Below are 27,472 nucleotides of genomic sequence, written 5' to 3'. Positions count from 1 at the left end.
TACTTTTGAGAATGTGATCCTTAGGGGCTCTTTTGAATCCTGGGGCGGGGCCAACCCAGATGTTCCAGCGGGCGCCCAGAAATCCCCCGGCGGGCGCCATGGCGCCCGCGGGCACCACGTTGGGGACCACGGCTATAGAGGTTCAACTTGTATATGAGAACTCCATCTGGTATATCCTATCTGAAACCAGAAAGTACAGGATTTCTCTCCAAAAAATCTGGTCATCAAGATTTGCTGCTTGATTTTGCAAAAGGAAGGAAATACGCATATGTGTGAATAAGCAGCCAAACTTTTAGTACTTATCTGAAGATTTATCCATTGCTCGCAGTTATAATGAGGCTAATTACAATTATAAAAGAAGGTTACTTACTACTGGAGAGGCAAGCATGAGTCCTGGTCCCACTTGCTTTCAACATGAGTCATCCCATTGGGTCAAATCCTGAGATCCTCTTCTTTAGCCCTTCTTTAGGAATACTTGCATTATCCCCAGGGTTTACCCAGTTAAATATAGTAGGACTGTTCTTGAGAGTAAGGGCTACAGATTTAGAGCTACTGGGCTGTTGTAAAAAGAGGGTGGCCAAACTGCAGCTTGTGAGCCCACGTAGCTCTTTTACAGTTAAAGTGTGCCTCGCAGAGCTCTCTGCCCCTCACCAAATCTCCAGACTGGGGGTGAGGTGCTTGGAGCTTCTGCCCTGAGATAGGGTTGTGGGGTTAGGAGCTTCTGCCCAATGGGCTGGGAGAGTCTCAGTTCTCCTGCCCCATGGGAGACGCCTGCCGGAAATCAAAGCAGAATTCCTTAGCCCCATATCCTGCCGCAAAGCAGGAATCTGGGCAGGGCTGAAGCCCTGAGTCCTCCCCCCCCCCCCCCAGCAGGCACTCCCAGCTCCTGAACATCCAAAGATTATTATACGAGGCTTGGACGGTCAGTAAGTTTGGCATCCCATGATAAAAGAACCACTTCTCTATTAACGGTGTGTGCTTTAGGGAAGAGCAGCAGTGGGTCAGTCTAATCTGTAGAAAAATCCAGGCATGTGTGTGAATTCCCCATCCCAAAGAATTGAGAGTTAAAGCTCAAGCTGTACGCTTCTTACTACTACTCCTGAAACAATCACAGATTAAATAGGATGAACTGATCAGCCATACTTCTTGTAAAGATATCCCTAGAGATAAATGTACAATGTTGTTATGGAGGCTGTGGTGGTGTCTGCAGCATAACTAAGGCTGACAGACTGCTTGCATGTGGGTGGCTGTCTTCTTTCCAGCTGTGACCAGCTGAATTATATCACCTGTCCCACTTGATATATTAGGATATGCCCAAGCTCAAGATGCATGTTGCTGCAATAGGGAAATTAATGTCCACCACTAGAGGCAATTAATAATGATTAGGAGCAAAACAGCAGGGTTAAATCTGTGCATTTAACAAAGTGTTCATACAGCTTTTTTATACTATACTTCAGCCAGGGAGTTCTCTAAAATTTTGGCTCCTTTTTTGGGGGACTAGGACAGTCAGTTCTTAATTAATGTGTAAACTTAGCTGAAATGTCAAAGTTGTTTCAAAGAGACATGTTTATTCATTACAGCACTATTACAGTAAAGCATCAAACACACGCGCACAGTGTTCGGCAGCAAAATGTTCATCATGTTCATTCTATGTCCACCTCCATTCCCAGCAGCAGAAACCCTGTGTACACATTTCTGAAGTCAATGTATCTTCTATTTTTGTATTCTTCAGTTAATGTACTAAAAATGGCACATGGAAAATAAGTAGTGTTCCTTAGGGTAAGATCTTTAATTCTCAAATAAAATGGTCAGTGATGGGTTATTAATTTCTCTTTTATGCAGAGCTGAATATGGAAAGCTTAATAAGAACAAAATGCTCTTGAATATATGAAACCTAAAAAAAATTATATAGTCAGCAGTACTGTGTGACTCGGTAAACATAAATATAGTGTTACTAGCCCCAAGAACTTGAAAATCTTGAGTCAGGCTGCCAAAATCATGAAACCGTTTTAAAAATAATGAGATTTTTACAAATATGTATGTATTGCGATCTTTTTTTGTAAGAAATAAGGACAAATGGGATCATTGTGTTCATTTAGTTTTATCTCCTGCACAGGTCATCGGATGTCCCTGAATTAATCCTTGTTTGAACTAGAGCAAGACTTTTAGAAAATCATCCAATCTTGATTTAAAAATTGCCAGTGATGGAGAACCATCATAACTTGTGGTAAGTTGTCCCAGTGGTTAATTACCTTCACTCTGAAAAATGTGTACCTTATTTCCAATCTCAATTTGTCTAACTTCAACTTCCCGCAATTGGCTCTAATTACACCACCTTTGTCTGCCAGACCAAAGAGCCCGTTATTATCAAATTTCTCTTCTTCATGTAGGTGATCAAGTCACCTCTTATCCTTCTCTTTCAAACATGAAATAGATTGAATTCCTTGAGTCTTTCACTATAAGGCATGTTTTCCAATCCTTTAGTCATCTTGGTGCTCTTCTACGAATTCTCTGCAATTTATCAAAAGCCTTTTTTAGTTATGGATACCAGAATGGGACACAGTAGTCCAGCAGAGGTCTCATGAGTACCAGGTACAGAGGTAATATAACCTATGGTTACCAGGTAGCTTCAGAAAAAATACTGGACACACTTGATGGGGGGGGGGGGAAGAGGGAGAGAAAGGACCGGCCGTGAGGGGAGCAGGGGTGGCGAGGGGGAGAAGCAGGGCTGGTGGGGAGGGAGGGGAGTTGGGGGCAGCGGGGTTGGCCGGGGGAGATCGGGGGTGGGGGGCGGCCAGTGGGAAGCAGGGCTGTTGGGGGTGGGGGCAACGGGGCAGGCCGGGGGAGATTGGGAGGAGAAGAACCGGCCAGCAGGAAGCAGGGCTGGTCGGGAGGAGGTCGGGGGGGGGGGGGGGGAGAGAATCAGCTGGTGGGGAGTGGGACTGACCTGGACGCAAGCAGATCCCAGGGCGCTGCCTGTCCTATGCATGGTCCCGGCGAAGCACGGGTGAGTCTGGCTACGGAATGTGCTTGAGCAGCACTCAGGAGCATGGACAGGGCTTCTCCTACTCCCCAAGGCATCACTTCTATGTCAGATGCAACCAGAGGCTCCCAGCCACTCCCCCCGTCCCTGCCAGGCTTCCATCGGGCGCCCAGCCGGAAAACCAGAAAATACTAGACATTGCACATGTCCGGTATTTTCTGAACTTTTTTACCGGACAGAAGGCCCAAAAACCAGATTGTCCATTTGAATACTGGACGCCTGGCAACCCTAATATAACCTATCTCAACTACTCAAGATTTCCCTGATTATACTCTTAAGGGTGACATGGGATGCGAGTTCTATGGGCCTGTGGTGCCCAGGTTCCAGGAATATTCCTGGTCTAGGGTGTGGCTCCACCAAAGTTCAGGTCCTGGTCTCTCTCCTGGACCTGCCTGTCATCCCTATATGCTCCTCCTCCCTGTGCATTCCCTGCCTCGCCCACCACCCCTGGGCAATTTAAGATGGCCTGGGAGCTCCCGCAGCTACTGCCCACAATGCAGTGGGGCTAGACCTGCTTCCTTCAGCAAAAACTGTGATTGCTAGCATGTCCCTGCAGCCTGGGGAAGATTGTCTCCCTGTGCTGTTCCCTGGACTCCACAGCAGACGCAGCACATGGAGACACCCCCCAATCCTGGTGCTTGCATACTTCACTCTCTCCCACACCCTTTTCCCTCCCAGAGCCTGATCCCTCACACCTTTCTGCACCCAAATTCCCTCCCAGAGACCTTCCCCCTCCTACATTCTAATTGTCTTCCCCAGACCAGAGCCTATACCCAGCACCCAAACTCCTTCAAAGAGCTTGACCCCAATTCCCTGTTTCAGCCCAGAGTCTATACCCAGACTCCTAACCAGAGCCTGCATCCCAGACCTCCTCCTGAACCCAACTTCCTCCCTGAACTCCCTGCTGCTCCCCAGTCCTTGGCCGCAGCTCAGAGCTTACACACAACACCCAAACTCCCTCCCAGAAGCTTAGGCAAGTGGGGGAGAGAGAGTTTTAATGGGGGAGGAGTGTGGGCTCTGTGCATTCTGGGAACAACCCACATTTCTGCAAAAGAGCTGCCCCCTGACAGATGCCCTTTGACCTGGAAGGTCATACTCAGTTGGTTACCCACCATGATTTCCCAAGTCCTTTTCAGTCCCTGCTTCCCAGGCTAGAGTTCCTTATCCTGTAACTGTGTCAAATATGCTCTTGGTTCCTAGATGTGTGACTTTACATTTGGCCATATGCAAATGCGTATTGTTTGCTTGTGCCCAGTTTACCAAAGATCCAGTTCAGTCTGTATCAGTGACCTGTTCTCTTCATTATCCTACTACTCCTTCAGATCTTTGTGTCGTTTGCAATTTTTATGTTTATCAGTGATGATTGTATGTTTTCTTCCAAAGTCATGGATAAAAAATAATAAATACCACAGGTCCAAGAACTGATCCATGTGTGACTCTACTAAAACCACACACATGTAATGATGATTCCCATTTAAAATTACATTTTGAGCCCTAGCAGTTAGCCAGTTTTAAATCCACTGAGTGTGTACCATGTAAATTTTGAATAGTTCTAGTTTCTTACTCAAAATGTGTGGTACAAAGTCAAACGCCTTACAAAAGTTGAAATATTTTACATCCACACTACTACTCTTATCAAACAAGCTTTTTGTCTCATCAATAACATATATCCAGTTCATTTGACAAGATCCATTTCCTATAAACCCATGCTGGTTTGTACTAATTATATTACTCTCTTGTACTTTTTTGTAATAATCAAGTCCCATATCAGCCTGTCCTTCATTTTGTTAGGGATCAGTGTCAGGCTGACAGGCCATTAGCTGCCCAGTTTATCCATTTACCCTTTTAAAATATTGGCATAACATTAGCTTTCTTCCAGTCTGCTGGAACTTCCCCACTGTTTCAAGATTTATTAAAAATCAATGTAAATTGTCCAGAGAGCTCCTCAGCCAGCTCTCTTTTAATGTGCCTTGTGGTTTTGAAACTTTAGGCCACACGTGGCTCGCATTTTTCCACTGTTCTCGGCAACCATCTGGGTAAAAAACTTGCTTTTTCACAAATTTGAAAGCTGAGTTTTCCCAAAATCACCTGAATCTAGGAGCTGAAACTTCCCAAATATTGTGATACTCGTAATAAAATAGTGGGTTTGTTGTACTGTGTCTAACGTCAGATGATAGACCTCTTTACCTCAGGCCCCCGCCACAAGCAACATCCTCCCTTTCCTCTCTCATCATCTCATTTACTTCTATGAATTGGGCTGTGGAGACCTGCAAAATGCAGGACTGCATTCATGGATCTCATTGAATGCAAAGGCTAAGGCTGGACAGTGGCAGGTGTTAGGGAACTAAATCTAAATAAATCACATATAGTTTTTAGGAATAATCACTGGCAAGTTTTCAACTTTAACAATTGCTTTACCTTTTCAAGGTCCTTCTGTAATTATAAAGGGTAACATGATTTACTTTTCCATTTCCCTCAGTGAATGCTGTCATTAGCCTTAACGTCTGTAGACTCCCCACACAAAGCTGTAGTTTGTGGGAGGTAATAGCTGATTCTATGTAAATCTGATGTGCAATTGCTCCTCAAAATCAAAGCATTAATGACTGAATAGTAGTATTCCTCCCAATCCAAGCTGTGTGCATGCATCACAGCTCATCTCATGTGCTACACATGAATGAAAATATGGAAACCCTTATTTAAGGTGGGAAAGGAATCACAAATGCACTCAGCTAGAAGTGTAGGAAGAGTCTTTAACAAGATTTAGCAATCTGCCTAAACTACATATTTTGTACTGCAATCTAATGAGAAAACACTTCGACTCTGCCCGCCTCAATGTAGGTGAGAAATTAGACATTATGAATGTTTTTGTGTACTTTGGTAAATGTCAGAGAAGCGATCAGATTAGCTGGAAGATTTGCTGATGGGAAGATGAGCAGGAACAAAACATCAACAGGCAATAAGAAAGGGAACCGAGGACTCCTGCATGGCAGGCCAGGACACATGCCCCATCAGGCTGGCCCTATGGAAACATTTTATGCTTGGTGTAGACTCTTCCACACAAGATGGTTGTTCAGAATGCACTCCTGTTTGTGAGGAGGAAGTGGTATTGAGAGGATAAGTGAAGCTATAAATATAATCTCAACTCAAGAGGAAAGGCCCTGAAGGAATAAAATAGGGCACAAAGGCACTTCCTTGCATGTGAAATGGTGTGCCATGAGAAAAGGGTCTCTAGATTTGAATTGTGGTTGAATGAACCAAGAGGATATGTGCTGTAATGGCTCCTATAATTGCTGCAGTTATATTAATGTCAATAAAAGGAGCAGCCTGTTGTAATTAGAAGTGTATATAGGGCAATAAATTATAGGAAAGTACCAATGACCAGAGGGACAAGTTATCAAAATGGATAGGATATTAAAAAATTAATAGGAAAAACATATTCTTGGATCATAAGGAATGAAATTCTGAATTGATTCAAATCTACCATCTAAATATCTGCAAATCCATGCTTTCATGCTCCCATCCAGGACACAACCACCCAAAGGAAGCTATATAAATCTTAATATTATTCCATGATAACAATAATAATGAACTACACTTTTGCTTAGTGCCCATTGATCTCACAGAAAACCTGGCTTTTCTGACAGCTATCACCACAAATTCATGTGCTGCCTGACTTTTAACAAGAATTGCATTGTTCATTTACTGAATTAGTCTTTCGTGTACAAATGAAACCAGAAAAAGCTAGTTTTCCCAGCCTAAAGTTAATTTTCTTCGCTATTATTATTTTGACTTCGTTGTCTTTTAGCAATTATTTATGCAGGCATATCTTTCCAACCTAATCAGTTTCAACACATTTTTTCTCCAACACTCAACCTTGGGTAGCAGGGGAAAAGCTATTATTTTAGATGCTGTTTTATAGGATGACAATAAAAAGCCTATTGGGAATAATTGCTTAATCTTGTTGTTGGTGTTTAGATAGGAACTCTGCTGTGCTAGGCTGGACTGGGGAAGCAGCAGACATCTGTTCCATGGGACCTCAGGCTGGATTTTCTTGATCTTCAGCATCATAAGACCTTGGTCTTAGCACATGGAGTTCTGCTTGCATTTTGAGACTGAAAACAACATAGTATTTTTCTCTCTCCATTGATTTGTACTAATTGTACACAAATCTGAAGAAAGTTGAAGTACCTTCCCAAAACTCACCCAAGTCTACTTTTGCTAAAAGAGTAACATATGGATCCATATTAACATCATGAAAATATCTGGCTGGATCATGGAACTAATAAATAGATGGACAGACCGTGCTTGCATTACAATGATTTAAAAAAAAATGTTGCCAGATGTTTATTTGAAAAGCACATGAAACAGAGTGAAAGCAATTCCAGGGTTTTTTGCAACTGGAAATTGGAATTCATCATTGCCGGGCACTAAATGATCAGATGCTTTTCAGAGGTTCTTAAATCTATTTCATCTCCACGATGACAGAGATATTAGACAGCTGTTGGAAAAATCTGTCCTTTCTTTCAGCGCTGCAAACAAGAAAGCTTTCCATTTAACTACAAAGGGCCAATAAAGCTCTTCAATGTACTAATCAGTGTAGAAATGAGTAGTGGCAGAGTACAAGGAAGGACTTTTCCACTTAGGTTAGAATGAAGTTTAGTTGGTGCTTCTGACCTGTGATTAGCACACATTGGGGTTTGTATTTATTGTTGTTGTCTGTGATACTGAAAAGATAATCAGAGGATTGAAGGCAAGAGCCCCTTTTCTGAGCAGCTGTGCAAAATGTTGGAATATGCCCTGTCAAACTGTTGTGGTCCAGCTAAGGGGTTCAGCAACTGGTCCTCATGCCTTATATGAGTGGAAAGAGAAACTACACTGCCCTAGAGGCTGGGAGGCAGGACTGGCCTTACCATGAGGCGAACTGAGGCGGCCGCCTCAGGTGCCAGACTGGGTGGGCGCCACAAGGACCAGAGTGTAGAAAACTGTGTCTGCTGCTGGTGCATATGTATTCTCTCTGCTCTAGATGCACAGAGATGGAGGAGTGCTGTGCTGGAGGAAAGAGGGTACAAGAGACATAACAGGCAGGCAGGAGAAAAGGTGGCATGGGAGCGTCATTTGAACTCCCCACCTCAAGTGTCAAAATGTTGTGGGCCAGCCCTGCTCGGAGGCCTTAGTTTGGTTACAAAAACATGGTTTCGGTCTGGTCTGTACTCCGAATAAGAACTATGTTTGTATCTGGGTTCCAGTACAGAGGTGCTGTAGCCCAGGTTATATGCCATAGCTAAATATGTCATGAATCTAAGACCTTAGCTCCTGAATTACAATTCTACCAGCTTGTCTGACTGGAGCTGAAACCTCTGTTTGCTCCGACTATGTCTCACACACATTGTCTTCTCTCTTCCCATTGCCTACTCACTGTTTCTTCAGAGACATACTGCAGGCAGGGGACTGTGGGTTGTGTATTTGCGTTTTTTGTGTATGTAACACAAAGGCTTTCAGACTTTTTCACAGGGCAAATCACATCGTAAGAGACACTGTCTTAGAGATAGCTCCCCTCTCATTTGCGATCGTGCAACATCACCATGGCAACTACGTACATGAAAGAGCAATATTAGGGAAGTATGTATGCACTTTAACTCTCTGTATTGTGCCGCATGTTTTATCCTTTTCCCCAAGTGTTAAATCACTCTCTGTTTTGCTATCCATGTGATCTCTTCCTTCTGCTTGTTTTGGTTTTATTCTTCCCTGAACTTACCAAGCTCTTACTGCCCTGCCACTTAGTCCTCCTCTCCCTCCATATGTTTCTTGCCTCTTTAATTCCTTGCTCCCTGGACATGCTACATGGTTCCTTTCTCCACGTGATGTTCCTTTCCTACTGGTAGCACTGGTCCCTCTCCCGGCCCATCTCCTGTTGGTGGCTCTTGCTCACAAGCTGTGCTGACACGTTGCAGTCCCACAGGTGTCATTGCTCTGAGGGTGTGTCTAGACTACAGGGTTTTGTTGACAAAAGTGGCCTTTTGTCGACAAAACTAAACCTGTTGACATAACGTCAACAGAACTCAGCAGTTTTGTCGACTCTGGTAAACCTCATTTTACGAGGAATAACGCCTTTTGTCGCCAGAGTTCTGTCAACAGAAGGCGTTATTGCATCTACACTGTCCTTTGCGTCTACACTGCCATGTCGACAAAGCAGCTTGCTTTGTCGACAGAATTGAATATAGTCTAGACGCTCTTTGTCGACAGAAGCTTTGTCGACAGTATCTGTCGACAAAACTTCTGTCGATAAAAGTCTGTAGTCTAGACATACCCTAAATCATAGCAGTTCAGTTGGCCCAAGTGGAGGTGGTTGGGCTGTTTCCCCTGCTTTGTTCACTGATGCTTTACAGCTATTACACCTCTTCACCACAAAGTGACTGAAAACTGGAGGAGGTGCTGGCATCTATGAACCGTCAGGTCACCAGCAAGTGTCCTGAAGACCAGCAGTGATGGACGGTCCTAATATCTGCAGGGGTTTTCGGTGCCTGGACAGGATATTCATTATTGTGAAAATGAGTGATCTGAAGCATGTGCTTGGCTATCATGATGCACTGACAAAATGTATGTATAAGAATACAAAGTCTCATTTGTAGACACATCATTGAGCAAATAGTGTTAGTCATCATGCTAGTGTCAAAGAGAGGGCTTTCTCCATCTCATAATACATTACCTGACATTAAGACATATTTGTTTCATTACATTTGACATTGAAATGACAGTATTTTAGTTCTGCTCAATACAGTTAAAGTGCATTCTCTGACCATGCATTGCTTTTAACATACCCTCAGATTTAAAATAGGCAAGTCTCTTAATTTCATAGTAAACTACCACTACCCTAAATATATATATATGGGTAAAAATATGTATGTGTGGTACAACAAGTGACTAAGGATACCTGATTGCATTCCTGACTCTGGCTTTCAGTGAGATTATGAAACTGAGCAAAACACCTAGCCTCTTTATACTTTTGTTTGCCCCTATTTAAAGTAAATCCAATACCTGCTTCACAGAAGTTAAGAACATAAGAACGGCCATACTGGATCAGACCAAATGTCCATCTAGCCCAGTATCCTCTCTTCTGACAGGGGCCAATGCCAGGTGCCCTAGAGGGAGTAAACAGAACAGGGAATCATAAAGTGATCCCTCCCCTGTTACCCATTCCCAGCCTCTGACAAGCACAGGCTATGGGCATCATTCCTACTCATTCTGGCTAATAGCCATTGATGGACCTATCCTCCATTCATTTATTTAGTCCTGGACTTCACAATGTCCTCAAGCAAGGGTTAACTGTGTGTTATGTGAAGAAATACTTCCTTCTGTTTGTTTTAAATCTGCTACCCTATTAAAGTTCATGGCTGTGTCTAGACTGCATCCCTTTTCTGTAAAAGGGATGCAAATTAGATTTATCACAGTTGCAAAATGAAGCGGGGATTTAAATCTCCCCCACTTCATTAGAGTAAAAATGGCTGCTGCTTTTTTTTGGCACGGAGCTTTGCCGGAAAAAAGTGCCAGTCTAGACGCGGATCTTTTTGAAAATAAAGCCTTTTCCGAAAGATCCCTTATCCCTCTTAAAATAAGGGATAAGGGATCTTTCGGAAAGGCTTTATTTTCTGAAAGATCCGCGTCTAGACTGGCGCTTTTTTCCGGCAAAGCTCCGTGCCGAAAAAAAGCGGCAGCCATTTTTACGCTAATGAAGCGGGGGGATTTAAATCCCCGCTTCATTTGCAATTGCGATATGTCTAATTTGCATCCCTTTTACGAAAAAGGGATGCAGTCTAGACACAGCCCATCAGACTTAACTAACAGCACTCTTAAACTCCTAGGGTGAGAGACTCCATATAAACTCAAAATATTATTACAGCTAACAGACTTTAATTTATAGAGTTTTGATGGCAACTGATTTTGTGAATTCAGTTTTTGAACAGAAATTATATGTATTTGTTATGATACATTACAAGGGATTGTCTGGTCTTAGAATGAGTAATTGAAAGCAGGGTGTAGAAAAGATGTAAATACTTTCTGCTTGTGCAGTGAATGAGTGCATTAATGTTCAGATTTATGTCTTAACACTTTGCAATTGTTTGCTATTTAAGCTTTTAACTTGGTTCCCCGCTAGCTTTAAATACTTGAGTAAAACCTTATAATGGGTTAGGTAATCATTTTAGCTTGTATATCATAATGTGAACTCAAACACATGGTTATGCTAAAATCCTTCCCGGTTGCATCCCCCTTCCATCGATTACAGAGGGAATGTGTTATTGACAATAAAATCTGGGGAAAAGAACGTCATCCCGTTTCAGCAATGCTATTAAGCATAGAAAGGATGATGCTGGCTATTGCTTTGTAAAGGAAAAACGAGAAGTTTACTGTTCCTCATTTCCCATGGTAAACAGATTGCTTATTTTAATTTTGAAAGTAAAGAGATGAAAGCTATGTGGGTCTGTAAATAAGAGTGTGCATCTCAATTTTCTGCAAACGCTTAAGTGGTTTACATCTGTTTCCTCCCAGTTGTATTTCTCAAACATGAATTTCCATTTTAAAAAGAGTCGTAAAATCACTACTGTTTCTCTGTGGATCTATTAGCAATAAAATAGCCTACAGAGGTTTGCACAGCCATGGAAAATGTACAGTGATAATAGGCTGTCCTGCTGTTACATGGCTTATGCAAACTTTACATTTATCACTGCAGAACCATCTATCCGCAGGGTTGGAGCACAGCAAACAACTGAATAAAAAAGACCAAAAGAAGGAAGATGATACAGAAAGCTGTATATACACATCATTAATCAGACATGATGAATTCTCAAACTTGAAAATGCGTTTACTCAGAGCCAACCAAGGGGGAAAAAATGCTGATCACAATCTGAAATGTAAAACTTTACATAAAATTAATCTCCTGCAAACTGGTTTTGCATTCTAAAAAGAGAGAACTTATTTTCATATTTGTCAATTCCCTTTCGGTGTTTCCTACTTCCACAAAACAAAGACTTAACTTTATGCAATAAACCTTTAGGCTTGCAGATACTGGAATTGCTCTGTTCTTCGGGGATGTCACAGTTGCAAAAAATGTGAATAGATTTCCTTTGCCAAACCTTGTCGATAGATGCTCTAGGTTGCCCTAACTTGTGACTAGCTGCCTCTGGTCCACAGTGGTTCTTATTGGAACACTGAAGGACATTGGTTGGAACACTGAAGAATAGTTGGAACACTGAAGGACATTGGTTATACTTACTTTTTCTTCAGCTACTCAGCCAACATGCCCTCTATCCCACAGAGCTAATAGTACCATTAACCAACTCTACCATGTGAGGACTCCTCAAACAACAATCACTTTTGTATTGGGGCTGGGATGTAGATTGCCCTTTTGTGACCACTGACACTAAAACCGTGATACTCTTGGATTGCCCCTCTCAATTTCTAAGAACTGAGCTTTTATCCAGAGATAGTGGCCATTTTGCTCTTAGATTGGCTGTAGCTTGTTCAAGAATAAGACCTGTATGTTATGCTAGCTCATGGAAGTTTTACTTTGGCTCTTTTTTTGTTTTTTCCCCAGTGGGCAGGTGGGGGTGTCCCTCCGTGTCCATGTCTAAAGGAGGCCACACTACCTCACCCTTTGGTCTGTTAGAGCCTTCTCCAAGCAAACGGAAGGGGGAGAAATTGGTCATTTTCAGTGTCCTCAACCAGGGCAGAGCCATAAACAGTCAAGGCTCTGGCAGTCAGGCAGAGCTGATGAAGTTTATTCCTCCATCTTAAAGCAGAGCAGGGCAGCAAACAGTTAAGGCCAGTGATGGGCAACCAACACTAGTGAGTGGATCACGTGGATGGTCCTGCTTCATCTCAGTGGGCCACATGATTACCAGTGGTCGGCAATCTGCAGCCCATGGCCCAGTGGAATTCCACATGCAGCCCATGCACCCCTTTTCTGCCCCCCTGCCTCTCGCACACTGGGGCACTGAAGTAGGTTCAAGGTCTGGAAGGGTAGGGGAGGAGCAGGGATGGAGTATGAATCAGCAGATTTATGGTGCTCCAAAAGTGCTGGGAGGGAGGTGGAGGAGTAGGAAGTACAAAGCACCAGTTCACGAGAGACGCATGAGCAAGGGGGGCAGATATGGGTGCGCAAGCCACAAATAGAACCCCAGTAGGCCTGTGGGCTGCGGGTGGCCCACCGCTGATCAAGGCTCTGGCCTGCAAATAGAAAGTGCTGTAGAAGCAGCCCAATCTATGAATTACACGTAGGAGTGAGTAAGGAGCATAGGTGGTGTAAAGTGGAATAAGGAGGGAGAGTATTGCCTTCTTTAGGGTAGGGTGGCAGGAGGACACGGGCCTACCCAACTTCACCATGTCCTATGCCAGGCCCTAACAATGGTGGAGTGGTCTGCCACGGGGTCAGCAGGGATCCTCCCACAACACGCTGACCTTTTTTCAGGCTCATTCTCAACCAGACTCTTACCTGGTTCCCTGAGCTACTTCTTACTCTCGCTTTTGGGTGTTCCTGTATCCAGGGTTCATCCTCAGTTTCCCTGGCATATATTGCAAAGGAGAGTGGTATCAGCTTTTTGGGAGCTCAGCTCGGGCCCTGGGGCAACAGCAGTTCTGCTTGGCATCCTGCTCCAACAGCAGGGAAGAACCATTTGTCTCCTTCAGCAGCTCCTTCCCAAATGCGTGCTGAGATGGCCTTTTATACTTCTGCTTTTTGTCTCACCCCCCCCCTGTGCCTGAGGGAGGCCACGCCTCCTGCTACATCTTCCCTTAGTCTAAGTCTTGACCTACTAAAACTTAGCTTGATATAACTATACCAATATATGTGGGAAACGCCCACATCTTGACTGACATAGCGATGCCAATACAATCCCCAGTATAGACACAACTGTGCTGAAGGAAGAGCACTTCTGTCAACACAGAAGTCATTGTTCAGGGAGTGGCACACTGTTGTTCAGGGAAGTGGTGTTCATATGCTGGCAGAAAAAAAATGCATCTGTCGACACAAGCGGTGTTTAGACTAGGGAGTTATGCCAACAAAGCTATACCAGGGCACTCTCTGTAGAGTAGTAGTCATTGACCGACATTTATACTGGGCTGACTGAAACTGTACAGTGACTCTTTATATATGGCAAAATGTGAAGTAGTGCCACCGCACACTGCTTGGCTAGGAGTGGAAGCAGCCTCCCTTAGTGCAGGGGTGACGACAGGAAGAGTAAAGAAAGAAAAATGTGGGGATCCCTTGAGGGTCCTAGCTGAGTCTGGAGGAGTGGTGGAGAAAATACAAAGTTACAATTAAAATAACTGCAGGAAACAATATTAACTGCAAAATTCACAGCATGAAAAATATAAAACACAAAATCCAAGCAGACAAAAATTAAAACAGAATAGAAAGGTGAATGAAGAAGAATGATTCATCCTAAGAAATGCAATGCATCTGAGCTCTGAATGAGCAATGAATACCTTCAGCTTTTTTCCCTTGTACATGATTCTGTCTTTCCACTGCACCTAGGCCCAGGGTGCCAAAAGGGCTCGGTCCAGCCCTGCATGGGACAATGAGCCACACTAGACGTGTGAGTTACATGTGTGTCAGAATAGCAGCCTCAACTTCTGGCTGTTCAATTGTAAAATGACTCTCAGAAAAGTGGGCCAAATTCATGGTGTAATTTCATTTCAGTGGAGTTAACCAACAATGCATTGGGCCTTATAAATGTACACTAGTATGTTGGTGCCAGCTTTCGGCAGAATGTCTGTGAAAGCACAAATTTTAGCTTTAGATTCAGGGACTCATGGGTTTAATTCCATGTTAGGTGAAATACTCACATCTTGATGATAGCACACTTTACACAGTTTTCAGCACCAGCAAATCAGTCTCAATCAGAGTATTACATGGAAGTTTTAGAAGACTGGAAGAAAAAGTCATAACTCCCTCCACTCAGTTGATGGACCTGATGATTTCACTTTAATTAAGATGGTCTGAAAGTTTGCTCCTTCCAACACTGCATAATGTGGTGGATTATGGTTTATTCATGGACATAACTGAGGGTATGTCTACACTACCACCCTAGTTCGAACTAGGGTGGTAATGTAGGCAACCGGGGTTGCAAATAAAGCCCGGGATTTGAATTTCCCGGGCTTCATTTGCATAAAGCTGGGTGCCGCCATTTTTAAATGTCCGCTAGTGCGGACTCCGTGCCGCGCAGCTACACGCGGCACGGACTAGGTAGTTCGGACTAGGCTTCCTAGTCCGAACTACCATTACTCCTCAGTTCCTGGACCCAGGTGGCTTTTGTTATTTGATTTGGAGTTACAGAGTTTAGGAAGAATTTGCTTGAAACACAGAGAGCTGCAGCAGTTGCAAGTTTCCATTTTATTCCATAACACAGAGCTAGTTAGAACCAGCCAAAACTGTCTGGGCTAATCCCTAATGACCTAACTCAGTTACTATAACAACAAGAAAATCTATCTCTTCAACAACCCAATACACAACAGCTTTTAGAAAACAAAACTCTGACACAACATCACTCGCTTGGAGTGGTATTTCCACCACCTGATCATTTCAGGGGGCACCTGGGTACTTCCTGTCTAAGAGGTGCCATGGAATCCAGAAGACCCAACCCTAATCCCACAGTAGGGTTGCCAGATGGTTTAACCAAAAATAACAATCCCCCCCCCCCAAAAAAAACCCCACCAGGGAAAAAATTCTGTTGAGGAAAAAAAAGGGGGGGGGGAGACCAAAGTTGTTGAGTGAATATATATATATATGAAGCATTAAAACAGCATGGCCCCTTTCAGAAAAGTCTTTAGGCTTTTTGCTGGTGGCCATCTTGTTTTCTTGATCGGAGCCAAAAGGCAGCTTCCCTACAGAATCAGTAAGCAGGGAGGAGAGGGGTCAGGGGCTGGACCCAGTTGTTGAGCGTGTGTAGGGATATTTAGGTGTCTGGTATTTTCTGAATTTTTTTACCAGACAGGAGGCAAAAATACCATACTGTCCATGTCAATACTGGACACCTTGAAATCCTATCTCTCAGTCTGAATGCCCATTTGTGGGTAATGGCAGGGAAAACACCAGCTTGAAGGGACCTTTTCTCTGCCTAAGCTCAGCAATGCAGCCACTCAGATATACGATGACAGCCAAACCCCCACCACAGGTTATTCTCTGGCTGATTGTAGTCAGCCCAATAAAGAATTCTTCTTTGAGCTTCTTTGAGTTGCCAAGGCTTGTGATTTTATTGCAAGTCTCATTATACTTGGTGTTTTTCTTAAATGGCATGATGCTGGAATCAGCTTTTTACCTGAGAATCTCAACTTAAATTTAAAAAAAAAAGTTTCTGTCTTCACAATTGCAGAGAAAAACTTGACAAGATGAACTCTACATTCACCAGAAACAGAATGCAAGAAAAATAACCCCCATTTATTATTTTTAGAACAACATGGTTTTAACGAGAAATCCTGTGGCACCTTAAAGACTGGGGGTATGTCTACACTACTACCCTAGTTCGTACTAGGGTGGTAATGTAGGCAACCGGAGTTACAAATGAAGCCCGGGATTTGAATTTCCCGGGCTTCATTTGCATATTGCCAGGCGCCGTCATTTTTAAATGTCCGCTAGTGCGGACTCTGTGCCGCACGGCTACACGCGGCATGGACTAGGTAGTTCGGACTAGGCTTCCTAGTCCGAACTACCGTTACTCCTCGTTCCACCCTGAGCGAGGAGTAACGTTAGTTCAGAATAGGAAGCCTAGTCGGAACTACCTAGTCCGTGCCGCGTGTAGCTGCATGGCACAGAGTCCACACTAGCAGACATTTAAAAATGGCGGCGCCCGGCAATATGCAAATGAAGCCTGGGAAATTCAAATCCCGGGCTTCATTTGCAACTCCGGTTGCCTACATTACCACCCTAGTTCGAACTAGGGTGGTAGTGTAGACATACCCTAACAGATTTATTTGGGTATAAGCTTTCATAGATACAAACCATTTCATCAGATGCAGTGGTTTTTACCCAGGAAAGCTTATGCTCTAATAAATCTATTAGTTTTTAAGATGCCGCAGGACTCCTCATTTTTTCAGATACAGATTAACATGGCTCCCCTCTGAGATGTGTCACATAGGTTTTAAGGCAATCTCGTTATTTTTGAGGCCTTGTTTGTTCTATTAATACACAAGGCTGAGTGGTAGGGAATACTAGTTTAGAATCAGTCCATTTGGCCTAAAAGAGTCTGGTTTTGATGGTACAATATAGCTAGAGCCCTACCAAATTCATGGTCCATTTTGGTCAACTTCACGGTCATAGGAAGTCAGGATGCACAGAAGGATGAGATGGTATGGTACTGCAACACTGACCTCTGTGCTGCTGCCTGCAGAGCTGGGCTCTCAGTCAGCAGCTGCAACACACAGGCTGCCCAGCTCTGAAGGCAGCAGTGCAGAAGAAAGGGTGGCATGGTATGCACTTACCTCTGCACTGCTGCTGCGGGTGTGCTGCCATCGGAGCTGGATGCCCAGCCAGTAGGAAGGAACAATCAGTTGCTCACATATGTAACGGGAAGTGACGGTCTAGGAAGCAGTACTGCAGAAAGAGCTCTAGGGGTCATACTGAGCTCCAAGCGAAATATGAATTGACAGTGTGGCACTGTTCCAAAAAAAGCAAACATCATACTGAGATGTATTAACAGGAGTGTTGTAAGTAAGACACGAGGGCTGTGTCCAGACTCAGGGTTTTTTTCGGGAAAAGTAGCCTTTTTCTGAAAAAACTTCCCCTGCGTCCAGACTCAAGGCGCGTTCTTTCGAAATTAAATCGAAAGAACGCGGCTTTTCTTTCGATGGCGGTAAACCTCATTTCACGAGGAAGAACGCCTTCTTTCGAAAGTTCCTCTTTCGAAAGAAGGCGTTCTTCAATGTAAATAGGGCTTCTTCGAAAGAGAGCATCCAGACTCACTGGATGCTTTCTTTCGAAAAAGCAAGCCGCTTTTTCGAAAGTTCAACATGCAGTCTAGACGCTCTCTTTCGAAAGAGGCTTGCAGTCTAGACATAGCCGAGAAGTCATTCTTCTGCTCTACTCTGCACTGATGAGGTCTCAACTGGAGTATTGTGTCCATTTCTGGACATCATATTTCAAGAAAAATGTGGACAAAATGGAGAAGGTCCAGAGAAGAGCAGCACAAATGATTAAAAGTCTAGAGAACATGACCTATGAAGGGAAATTGAAAGAACTGGGTTTGTTTAATTTGGAAAAGAGAATGCTAACAGCTATCAAGTACTGATGATAGGACAAGAAGCAATGGGCTTAAATTGCAGCAAGGGAGGGTTAGGTTGGACATTAGGAAAAACTGCCTAACTGTCAGGGTGGTTAAGCACTGGAATAAATTGCCTAGGGAGGCTGTGGAATCTCCATTACAGGAGATTTTTAAAAGTAGGTTAGTCAAATACCTGTCAGGGATGGCCTAGAGGCTGCTTGGTCTTGCCATTAATGTAGGGGACTGGACTCAATGACCTCTCAAGGTTCCTTCCAGTTCTAGTATTCTATGATTCTGTGATGCTAACAGCCATCATTCTTCAGTTACTTGGCTCTGAAGGCATCACAGAGGGGTGGCAACACTGTGACCATCCTAAAATAACCTTGTCTACCCCCTGCATCTCCCTTTTGGGTCAGGTTCTTTAAGAAATGTTGGTTTCCCTCAGGAAATGTGTATAGTATAAGGTAAAATCACACGAAAGGCCAGATTTCATGGGAGAAGATCAGATTTCACAGTCCCTGATGCATTTTTTTATGTCCGTGAATTGGGTAGGACCCTAAATATAGCAAAACAATAATCTCCACAATATTTTAAACAGGTAATAATTTACTGTCATTCAGTCCAATTAGAAAAGATGTTGAGCTTCTGCAGGTCCCATTGACTTCTATGTTGCTATAAGCTTCTCAGGATGGGGATGTGTCATTTTACCACGCTGGTGCACTGTAAATAATATCCGTACTCTACTCATTAAAATGTAGCTAACAAAAACTGAAGAGGAAAATGTTATGTTCTTGAAAAGAGCAAAAATGATCAGTCTGCCAATTTTTGCTCATACTCTTCACTACATGCAATATCAAAAGGACATAGTATGTGTATTCAAGTGATCTAGGATACTATCATTTTTCCCAAGAATATTTCCTCTTTCAATAATAACTGGATGCCAGAGAAAAAAGGCACAAGTTTAAAAAACAATTAGTGGGACATGTGGTGTCATTCTTGGCTGAAACTGCCTATCCTCAGCTGCCTGAAAATACTTAGCAGGCTTTCATGAAAAATGGTTTTGAACTAATGAGCTATATTTGCATTCCCCTTAGAATGGATTCTGAATTTTTCATCTACGCTGTGCCATGAAAAATGGCCGTGTTTTTCACGCAGGTAATTTGAACATAAACCTCTGCATCAATGGAAAGACAATCTTTGCAGAAACTTTTTAACTTTGCAACATTCCATTTGTTTTCATGGGGGAAGGTCAGACTTACGTGAGGGATGTAAATTTCATGCACAAACCTAGATGCTGATGAGATTTGTTTTTGTAGATAATCTGCAGCAGAGAAATTTTTCATAATGTCACTGAAAAATAAATTAAAATGTTCATCTTCATATGGCTGGTTCCATTGCATTAAAATAAATGTTGCAAGCTCATTTAATTAGTATAGTTAGGAATGTCTCTTCCCTGCTTCACTGACTCTCAAAATCACAAGTTAATTTGTCAAAATCAGACCATTGTTTTTCCTTCATTCTTCATTACTGAAAAGACAGCCCCATTTAAATAAATGTTTATGCTACAGAGAGCAGAGCACTGAACAACCCCAAATATTTTTATAAGCCAATGTTAGAAAAGTTTAGAGTGCAGAGAGCACTCTGATGCTTGTGTATGTGTATGCGTGTGTGTGTGTGTGTGTGTATGCGTGTGTGTGTGTGTGTGTGTGTGTGTGTGTGTGTGTTGTTATTGGATATTTGACTAGCTGGAAAGGTATAGAATTGAGCAGACTGCTGTAACTGATTATGTGGTATGCACCATCTCTCATGCTGGCGGCTACATGCACTTGGAAGCAGTTTTTTTCTCTATGTTTTCAAAGACAAATGATGACAAAAGATACAATCTCTATAAATTACCCTAATCAAATCATTCTCCTCAAGAACCCTTGGTTAATCAATTAGTCAGTGTTTGCAATTCTTATGAATGTACCTCCTGAGCCAGCAATAGTATTGCCTGCCCACATTACCAAAAATTACATGCGTTCAATTTTTTTTCTAAACCCCAGCAAATAGGCTAACAACCGAAGCCCCCATATGGGTTCTATTATGTGGGTAAAACTAATACAGAATAAAAGCATTAGGTATATGACATTGTTGAGGGAGCTGTTAATGATAACGTTTAAAGAGAATTTTGGTTCCTTCGTTGGTTCAGGTATCATTTATACAGAGGTCTTGTTGGAAGGCATCTATCAGTAATGAATGGAAGAGATTATCAGATAATCATCAGAGTCCTACGCTAATGTGATGTTACATTGCAGCTTGGCAGAGGTGCCTTCTCTGTGAAGATGTTTTGTAGTTTACTCTGCAAGCTGTAAACCTATGGACTTTAACCATCAAAGCCATCATGTGTGAGCACAATGTTCCTTCTGCAGCCAAGAAGTTGAAGACACCTGTCATTTCTTATCTTGAATTTTCCTACAATTCCCCTGTCTTTCCCCTGTCTTATTTCATTGTGTGACTTGCCTTGGGAGTGGCAAATCAGAAGCAGTAACAAGTTCTGTTCATTAGATTCCTTGGCACAATTATACTTTTTTTCAGTCTCTGACCACCATGAATCTGATGATGGTGTGTGGGGGAGAGGGAAGTTCTTTTCACTGCAAAATCCTTAAGACCAGCCTTGTTTCATTAATAAATTAGCTAATTACCAGGAGACTTTAATTGCAGTGGCACTTCATGAATGCACAATAAAAGCATGTTGTACATAATGTGTGACAGCTTGACATTCAGAAATGGGAACTCTTGGAAATGGTGGGAAATTGATGTGTGTAGCTCTTAGAAAATCCCTCTAAGAACATCAGACTAAGCATCAAAGACAAAGGGAATCAAAGTTAAGGCATATGAGGACCTTATGCTCTCCAGAACAACCCATCTGATTCTGCATCCTGATGTGGCCATGTCCTTGATTATGCTTATTTATTTGTGTAGCACCAATGAGCCCTAGATCTGGGTGTGGGCTCCCAGGTGCTAGACACTGTACAAACAGTGCAAAAGCACCCTGCCCCAAGAAGCTTACAATTTGAGGATTAACTTCACACAGGGAACTGGGTCATGCAATGCTCACTAATTTGGAGGTGCTGAGAAAGTCATCCGGAATCACAAGGTCTGAATGATGTGCTCAGGCTTCCTAAACAATGCTCGGAGGGAGAAAGTGGCCTAAGAATGAGATTCACAAAGACAGATTGTGGTGCTCCTGGCCTGAGCTAGCCACTGGGTGATGCTGAGGAGAGGATATTGAAATAACAAGCGGAGCATCCACACTACCAAGCCTATCAGAATAACAGGCTGGTTATTTTGAAATCTGTACTCCTGCTTTCCTCAGGGAATAATGCTAATTTTGAAGTTGTTATTTTGACATACTGTTAGTGTGGATGATCCAGTGCCAGTAATTTGAAATATTACTCTCACAGTTGAACTTGTGGCTCCTCTGGCCACACCTGCCATCTCCACCCTCTACACTGCTTCCCTTCTCCTGTGGAGCTTAAAACTCCTGGCTGCAAGAGGAGGACTTGTGGCACATGGCCAGCTTGACAATCCTCATGCCATACAGCAGGAGCCGATGGAACCATGGAAGACCCCAACACTCCCTTAGAGCATTCCACGGCTGCCCGCACTCCTGCAGCATTCTCGGCTGCCACTGGCCTGGGATGCAGGAGAGCTAGGTCCTGAATTGGTGTGGAGCTCCTGCACCTTATCAAGGTCTGAGGGGAGGAGATCAACCTCCAGGATCTCTGCACCAGAAAGTGGAATGCTGACATCTATGGCTGGATGGCCACCAGTCTGCCCAACAAAGGCCCCACCCAGACCCTGGACTAGGCCCAGATGAAGATTAAAGCACTCTGGCAGGCCTAAAACAATGCCAGGGAACAGAGCAGACATTCCACGGCGGCACTGCACATGTGCCGCTACTACGAACAGTTCGATGCCATCCTGATAGTGGGGCTTGTCACGCCACCCCTCCTGTCATTGTTGAGTTGCCTTGGCGTCAGCCTCCCTGAGGGCGGGGTTGCAGACAAGGAGGATGTGGAGGAGGAGGCCAGCCAGGTGGCCATGCCCACCAGCCAGGACCCGCTCCTCACCTGGGAGCCAGTTCTCCCTCCCAGGATGTCTCCTAGGCCTCAGACAATCCTGGGGAAGGCATTTTAGGTCAGTTCTATAACTTTCCTTATGTACACATGGCAGCAGGCGATGAGCTTCTTGGGGGCCACACAACAGCCTGTACATGTGGGTGTATATGGAGAGCCAGTCCAGCGCACTCAGCCCCATGACGCTCTCACACAGGAACTCCCTCAGTCCTTCTCACAAGGTTCCTGGAGGGGCCTGCCTTATTCCGGCCTCCGTCATGGGACACTTTCCCACAACAAGTCACCACTAAAGAGTCTGGGGTCATGGAACCATATAGCAGTGTTGCACATAGCACAGGGTCATGCTTGCACTCAGGTAGCATCTGCTCCTGGTCAAGTGCAGTAATATGAAGGAGACTGATACCATGCTTGAGAGCCTGCTGGTGGGGGGAGGGGGCAAGGGGGAAGAGGAGAGGACCCCAGTAGCACTCTCTCTGGTAAGTAGCATCTGCTGCTCACACACACTTTCTCCAATAGCCCCCTTCTGCAGCAGGGAAGGATAAAAGTTCTCTCTCTACAGGACGCCACCACTGGTGGACCTGATGTGTGCAGGACATCGAAGGAAGCTGAGCCGCCCTGTCCCCTCCTTCCACCTGCAGACTCCTGACCTGGCTGGCACCTTCCCATGCCTTCTTGTCCCTGGGCCATGGGTGCAGTGATGCTCCCCTGGAATGTCTGTGCCCCTGCGGGAAAGTGCCCACTGTCTAGGCAACATATGGCCTTTCTTGAAGCACTTCACCATCATCTGAACTGAGACCTTTGGTATTGGCTCACAGATGGTGTCGGCTGGTCTTCATACACAGTGTCTCCTGGGATGACTGACCTTGTAACTTTTCTTCACAGCTAGGCCTGCTGCAAGCCTGGTGTGTCCCCCACGTCCCATACCATCTACGGAACTCCACAGGATTTTCAGGCAGAAGAGAACACGTGAGGACCTGATGCAGGAGCAGATGGCCAGGAGTGATCACCAACTAGGAGGAGCACAGAGCTAAGCAGGAGCAGAGGAAGAATGCCTGGGATCAGCTGGCATGCCAGCAGGAAGCCATGTGCTCCTCCCTCACCTTGGTGATGGAGTGCACGGCCTCATGCATGGAGTGGCCCACCAACCACCCCCTCCAGTCATGCTGGTATGGGTTACTATCCAGGATGCAGATGGACATGTCCACCAACCCGACTCTGAAAGTGTACTTGGGAACAAAAGTGCCAGTGTACATCTTTTAGATCAGGCAGGAGTTCTGGAAGATGTGTGCATCATGCGCCTTCCCCGACCAGCCAACGTTGATGTCAGTGAAGTGTCCCTTGTGATCCACAAAGGCCTGCAGCACCATGGAGAAATTCCACTTGCTGTTGATGTAGTCCGAGGCCCGGTGGTCACTGGCCAGGATTGGGATGTGTGTGCTGTCTATGGCCTCCCACAGTTGGGGAAACCCATGGCAGCAAAGCTCTCAACAGCGCTCCCCAGAGTGACGATGCTCTGTAGCAGCATCTGGTTGATGGCCTTGGCTAGGTGCAGGAGCATGGCCCCGGCCCCAACTGTGGATTTCCCCACTCTGAATTGGGTCCCAATGGAGCGATGGCTGTCCAGTATGGCGAGCTTCCACAAGGAAACGGTGATGCGCTTCTGCAGGGGGATGGAGGGTCTTATGCGGGTATCCTGTCACCTGAGGGCAAGGGCAAGTGACCTACAGAGTTCCTAGACAGTGGCCTTCCACATGTGGAAGTTCTGCAGCCACTGCTTGTCATCCAATAGCTGCAGGGATGTGGGCCCATCAGTCCGAACTTGTCTCTCACTGCCAGAAGTGGCGTTCTGTGTGTCTAGGGGATTGAGGGGCATGCGCAGCACTAGGGGCACAAGGACCTGGGGGATTAGATCCTGCAGTCCAAGCTGGTCCTCATCTTACTGCAGCAGCATGCGGGCGGTCTGCACGAATTGCACCATGAGGCAAAGCACAAGGTCCATGAGCCTGACACCGCTTTGCAGCAGCTCTGGCTCCAGGCTTTGAGTGCTGTGGTGTCCACGAGGGCAACCAGAACACACTGCATCCCTTTTGTGTCCTGCAAAGCGGAACGCAGTAGAGGAGTGGTATGTGACATGCATCTGTGGAGAGAAGCCACTGAAACCACAGCTTGCCTGACCAAACAGCTACAGAAAGCCTCTGCCTTCCTGATGCCCTCCCCAGAGTGCTTCCAGGTGCTCTAAGTCTGAGTCAGGCTCCAATCAGTGTGAATGCACTATTTCAAAATAATTCTGACTAATTCCGATGCTCCCCTGCAGTGGAGGCAAGCTATTTTGATTTTGTTACTTCTGGAGGATTTTTTTCAATGTTAGTAATTTTGAAATAATTTCCTAGTGTAGATATGCCTTCAGAGAGTTCAGTGCTTCCATCCAGGCTGCAGAGGGGTGCCTCTCTCTGCTGTGAACCCCCTCCTGCACTCAGCTACCTAGGGCATTTCTTGCACCGTCCTCATTTATAATCGTTAGCCCAGCACTTTGGGTGCCCACCACCGATTTCATATAATTTTCTGAGTGGGTCTCCCTCAATCTCTCCCAGTGAAACTGTTTGGGTATGTCTACACTACAAAGTAAGTTCGAACTAACGGACGTTAGTTCGAACTAACTTTAATAGGCGCTACACTAGCGCTCCGCTAGTTCGAATTTAATTCGAACTAGCGGAGCGCTTAGTTCGAACTAGGAAAACCTCATTTTACGAGGATTAAGCCTAGTTCGAACTAGCTAGTTCGAATTAAGGGGTGTGTAGACCCTTAATTCGAACTAGCGGGAGGCTAGCCCTCCCCAGCTTTCCCTGGTGGCCACTCTGGCCAACACCAGGGAAACTCGTCTGCCCCCCTCCCGGCCCCGGACCCCTTAAAGGGGCACGGGCTGGCTACGGTGCCCGTGCCAGGTGTAAGCCTGCCAGCACCCAGCCAGCAGACCCTGCACCTGGCACGGATCGAGCCACCCACCTGATGCCCCCCAGCCCTGCCCCTCTTCCCGGAACCAGGCTGGCGGCTCCCAGGAGGTTGCCCGGGACCGCAAGAGGCGGGCACCCGCCTGGGCTAGTGTGGACATCGTGGACCTCATCCACGACCTCCACACTAGGCACAGGAAAGTGGCCGTCTAGGGCAGGAGAGCTGCCAGCATGGCCACCCAGGAGCAGGTGTGCATGAAAATCAAGGTGGTCCACTGAGACCCCTGACCCTGAGCCCTGAGCTTACAATGGCCGTCCTGGGTCAGACCAAAGGTCCATCTGGCCCAGTAGCCTGTCTGCCGACAGCGGCCAACCCTAGGGACCCTGGAGGGGATGGACCAAAGACAGTGACCAAGCCATTTGTCTCGTGCCATCCCTCTCCAGCCTTCCACAAACCTTGGGCAGGGACACCACTCCTACCCCCTGGCTAATAGCACTCCATGGACCCAACCTCCATGACTTGATCTCACTTCCATTTAAACTCTGTTCTAGTTCTAGCCTTCACAGCCTCCTGAAGCAAGGAGTTCCACAGGTTGACTCTTTGCTTTGTGAAGAAACTTTCTGTTACTAGTTTGAAGCCTGCTACCCATTCCTTTCCTTTGGTGTCCTCTAGTCCTTCTTTATGGGAACTAATGAAGAACTTTTCTGTATGCACCCTCTCCACCCAACTCCTGCTTTTAGAGACCTCTATCCTGTCGTCCCCCGTCCCCCCCCGGTCTCCTCTTTTCTAAGTTGAAAAGTCCCAGTCTCTTTAGCCTCTCTTCATATGGGACCTGTTCCCAACCCCTGATCATTTTAATTGCCCTCCCTTCTCCCACCCTCTCTCTTCCCCTCTCCCACCTCCTTTTCCCAGTCTCCCCCAGTTTTGTTCAATAAAGACAGATTCCATTTTTGAACACAATTGTCCTTTATTTTGTACATCAAGAAGAGGGGCTAGGGAAGGGTAAGTGGAAGGATGTGAGGGAGGAATGGGGTACGAGCCCCCAATGGGGAGGACTGGGCTGGCTCTGCAGGCTTCTGGGGGTGGAAGCTCTCCTGCAGCCCCCCAATTGCCCCCTCTGCCCAGATGGCAGCCTGCGGCAAGTGCAGCCGGTCTGAGGGCCGAGTGCTGTGATGTGCCCAGTGCGGGTACTCCGGGCAATCCAAGCCAGGACTGCTTTGCAAGCGGGACACCCCTGAGAACTGTCAGTCCGGGGTGGGGGTCGGGACCCTTTAAGCACAGCCCTTGGCTAGCCTGAGACAGCATCTCCACGCTCTAAGTCCTCCTCTGATGCCCTGTCGGCACTGCTTCCGGCCATCCTTAAGCCTGGTTCAGGGTCCACTTAATGTGGACATGCTAGTTCGAATTAGAAAAATGCTAATTCGAACTAGTTTTTTAGTCTGGATCCGTTAGTTCGAATTAACGTTGTAGTGTAGACGTACCCTTTCACTTTAGATAATAATTATGTGTGAGAGAGAAACAGAGGCTATGTCTACATTACACTTCTTTTTTGCAAAAGGTATGCAAATTGTGCTCCATAATTTGTATACCTTTTTCCATTTCTTTTGTCGGAAGAGGTTTTTCTGAAATTTGGCCTGTCTACACTGGGCCAAATTTCAGAAAAGACTCCTTTTTCAGAAGAGCCCTTCTTCTTTCTTGTGAAACAAGGTTTACAGGGCTTCCAAAAGAGCACGTCTGCTCTTCTGAAAAAAAATTCGGAAGACGTATTCCCTGGATGTGGCTGAGTTTTTCTGGGATACAGGTATCCTGGAAAAACTCCATAGTGTAGACATAGCCAGAGTGAGCCTCCAGAAGAGTGGTTCTGTAACCTGGTAATTAGAGCACTCACCTCAGAAGGTGGAAACCCAAGATCCAGTCCTCCTTCTCCAATAAGTCTGATTAGTTTTCAGAGACATCAAAGGAGCCCCCTCATCAGACTATCCCACTGCTCAGTGCTCTCCCACAAAAGTTGGCAGATCCCTCCCTGTTCAAATTCCTTCTTCTCATAAGGGAGGACTTGAACTGGTGGCCTCATAAAGCCTGGCTGAGCCCCCTAACCTGTTAGCTAGATG

General features: G+C 45.2%; 1 long non-coding RNA gene across 3 annotated transcripts in view; it reads left to right on the top strand.

Moving 5' to 3' along the window:
* LOC106733013 (uncharacterized) overlaps window positions 1-25,076 on the top strand; it is a 104,933-nt gene extending 79,857 nt beyond the window's left edge. For 2 of the 3 annotated variants that reach the window (XR_016348953.1, XR_012901984.2), the window contains 2 exons: window positions 2,117-2,227; window positions 23,295-25,076. This is a non-coding gene — a long non-coding RNA (uncharacterized LOC106733013). Of the gene's footprint in view, window positions 1-2,116; window positions 2,228-7,018; window positions 9,076-23,294 lie in introns of those variants that run through there. The other variant, XR_016348954.1, reaches the window with a different exon arrangement.
* Window positions 25,077-27,472: the final 2,396 nt, after the last annotated feature.

This window comes from Pelodiscus sinensis, chromosome 2, assembly GCF_052426305.1.
Source record: "Pelodiscus sinensis isolate ZL-2025 chromosome 2, ASM5242630v1, whole genome shotgun sequence".
Taxonomy (NCBI): domain Eukaryota; kingdom Metazoa; phylum Chordata; order Testudines; family Trionychidae; genus Pelodiscus; species Pelodiscus sinensis.
This window is presented reverse-complemented; position numbering and strand designations above follow the sequence as displayed.